Source organism: Carlito syrichta, unplaced genomic scaffold (genome assembly GCF_000164805.1).
Source record: "Carlito syrichta isolate Samal-C Ts95f unplaced genomic scaffold, Tarsius_syrichta-2.0.1 Scaffold313745, whole genome shotgun sequence".
In the NCBI taxonomy this organism is placed as follows: Eukaryota; Metazoa; Chordata; class Mammalia; order Primates; family Tarsiidae; genus Carlito; species Carlito syrichta.
Genome location: NW_007257841.1, coordinates 1,200,449 through 1,203,499, shown reverse-complemented (window position 1 = coordinate 1,203,499; position 3,051 = coordinate 1,200,449). Strand labels below are relative to the sequence as shown.

The 3,051-nt window shown below is 42.2% G+C and overlaps 1 pseudogene; it reads left to right on the top strand.

Moving 5' to 3' along the window:
* Window positions 1–1,163: 1,163 nt before the first annotated feature.
* On the top strand, window positions 1,164–1,755 carry LOC103273131 (annotated as a pseudogene).
* The last annotated feature ends 1,296 nt before the right edge of the window (window positions 1,756–3,051 follow it).

Here is a 3,051-nt window from a genome sequence, read left to right as displayed (position 1 = left end):
GACCTCAGGCAATTTCAAGTGTACCAAAGACAAAACTCCTGAAAAATCAGACCTTGGTGCCCAAACAGTGGAAGTCATCAAAGACTGTCACCAGAACAAGACAAGATGCAACACTGAAATAACTTGTAACAGAGATTTTGGAAATAAAAAATTTCATCCAGGAAATAAATAACAAGATAACAATCATGGAAAGCAGAATTAATCTAGCTGAAGAAAGAATCTCAGAAACTGAAGACCAGAACATGGAATTAACCCGATCTGTAAAAAGCATAGAAAGAAGACACAGAAAGAAAGAACAAAGCCTATAAGAGATGTGCGATTATATCAAGAGGCCGAACCTATGCCTGATTGGTATCCCAGAAGAAGAAAGGGAAATGGAGTACAACTTAGAGCAAGTATTCCAGGAAGCAATCCAAGAAAACTTTTACCATCTCACCAGAGATGTGACCAGTCAAGCACAAGAGATACAGAGAGCCTCCACAAGTCATCAAATGAGAAGACCAACCCCTAGACACATAGTAATTCACCTATACAAAGTAGGCATAAGAGAAAAAATCCCAAAGGCAGCAAGAGAGAAAGGTCAGACTACCTACTGGGGAAAACCAATCAGAATAGCAGCAGACCTATCAGCAGAAATACAAGCAAGAAGGGACTGGAGCCCTATATTCAAAGTCCTCAAAGATAAACAATTTAAACCAAAAATTTCCTATCCAGCCAAGTTCAGCTTCATCAGTGATGGAGAATTAAAATCCTTCCCAGACATTCAATCCCTAAGAGATGATGCAGCTTCCAGACCAGCTCTACAGGATACACTTAAAAAGGTGTTAAGCAAAGAAGAAAGAAGAAAACATTGACCTCACACTTCCTAAGAGAACAGTAGAGTGAGAAACCATGGCCCGGAGTGGGTGGTGGCGGCAGCACTTGCAGAGCGGCCTGACTCGGTGTTAGGAGCCTGGGGCCCGCCTTGCTAGCAGGTGCTAAGCTGTCCGGGCAGTAAGTAGGCTGCGGCCTGGGTGGTGAGGCCTCTCCCCAGCCATACAACTGACCGCTGTGCCCTAGATGCGGGTTGGGGCTGTGCAGAACGGAGAGGTGGCTGGGCGGAGGCCAGGGGCTGGGTAGGTACCCACCTGGCCTTCTTGCCTACTTGGTGGGGTGGTGGCGGCAACGATGGATGGCTTAGAGGAAGAGAGCTTGGCGCTGTCCTTCTCCTCTGCTTCTGATGCAGAATTTGAGGCTGTGGTTGGATATTTAGAGGATATTATCATGGATGATGAGTTCCAGTTGTTACAGAGTAATTTCATAGACAAGTACTACCAGGAATTTGAAGACACAGAAGAGAATAAACTTACCTACATGCCTATTTTTAATGAATATGTTTTTTTAGTAGAAAAATATATTGAAGAAGAGCTGCTGGAGCGGATTCCTGGATTCAACATGGTAGCTTTCACAACGTTACAGCATCATAAAGATGAAGTGGCTAGTGATATATTTGACACGTTGCTCACATTCATGGATTTTCTGGCTTTTAAAGACATGTTCCTGGGCTACAAAGCAGAAAAAGAAGGCCAGGGACTGGACTTAAGCAGTGGTTTAGTGATGACTTCGTTGTGAAAATCATCTTCTATGCCAGGTTCCCAGAACAATCTATGGCACTAGGTCCTACCTCCAGCCAAGGAATAGGATCGTTCCAGATGTCACTGGCCCAGTAGCCAATAGGCTCAGCTAATGATGACAAAAGAATACATCTTGGAAGGACTGACTGTTCTGCAACTCTTCATTCCTGTTAAGTAGTGATGGGTCAAAAAAAAATGACTTGACTTTCTTGGACCTATTTCTCCGAAACACCTTCTTGTATTCATGAACCTTAGTACTCCCCTGAGTGCATTAGTAACCCTAGTCTACTTCCCTTCCCCAAGACAGGTACTTCTATCGGGCACTTCTGAGTCCAACTCTTCTGGAGGAAGCCCATGTCAAGCATTCCACCTGGGGCCCCTTCTCCAGCATACATGTTGGCATGTCAGCAGCGTGGACTATCAACCATCACAAGCCCTCTGTGTCCCAGAAGGCTTTGCATGAATCTTTTTACGCACTCATGTCTCTTTTACATGGGTCAGAGTTTCAGTTCTTCGGTCTCAGTGGGGTTTTTGATATTTATCTAGGGTGTTACTCAAGCTAGCTGCCCATCTTGAGATTTCTGAGTCTCCTGTAATCACAGCTTGTCTTGGCTATAGCAGTCATCTGAAGGTGATGTCTTTTACCTAAAAGTTTCATGTGAGAGTCAACTCCTAGTCTTCACATTTGCAGTCCTTGTGTCACTATGTCTTCTGCTGATCCTGATATAGTCCCACTGTTTCTAGAAGTCTCTTTTAAGCATTATTTTTGAAAAAAATATTTTTATAGATGAAAACTCAGGCTAACCTAGTGGCAATGATCTTGGAATTTTCATGATTACCCACTTAAAGATCAAAGTATTACATGCTGTGTGCTTTTTAGCTGTTAGTGCTATGAAGGCAAAAATGCTTTCTACATTGATGTTTGTTACTGGGCATCAATGAATATATACTGTGTGCTGGAAATAGACTGAAAGGTATCCTGCTCTTATAGCATGTTAGTGTGTTTGCATGTTTGCTGAAAATCCTTTCTGTATAAACCAGTTTGTTAGGTTCTCTGCCAGGGGAGGCAGGGACTTTGCAATTTCTTCTTCCTGTCCAGATCTCTCCTATCAAGACAGTGTTCCACTGATGTAGCTCAGCATGAGTAGGAGGTTGCAAACAGCTTTATCAGTTGTCTGTCTGCTTTGGTTTAGTGCAATGTTTGGTAGTGTATTACTTACCAGAAAACATGTCATCTCTACAAAGTAGGAAAAACATGTAATTCAATTCCCAATGTATACCTTTGGTTTTTTTCTTAAAGTAAAACAGTCTGTACTGACTTTTCACTTGGCTATTCTGGTTTTCAAGGAAAAGCTACAAGCTGTATTCTTTTCTGTACTGATAAGTCACTTATTAAATACTTTTGTACTATGAGTTAAAAAAAAAGAAAAAGAAAAAA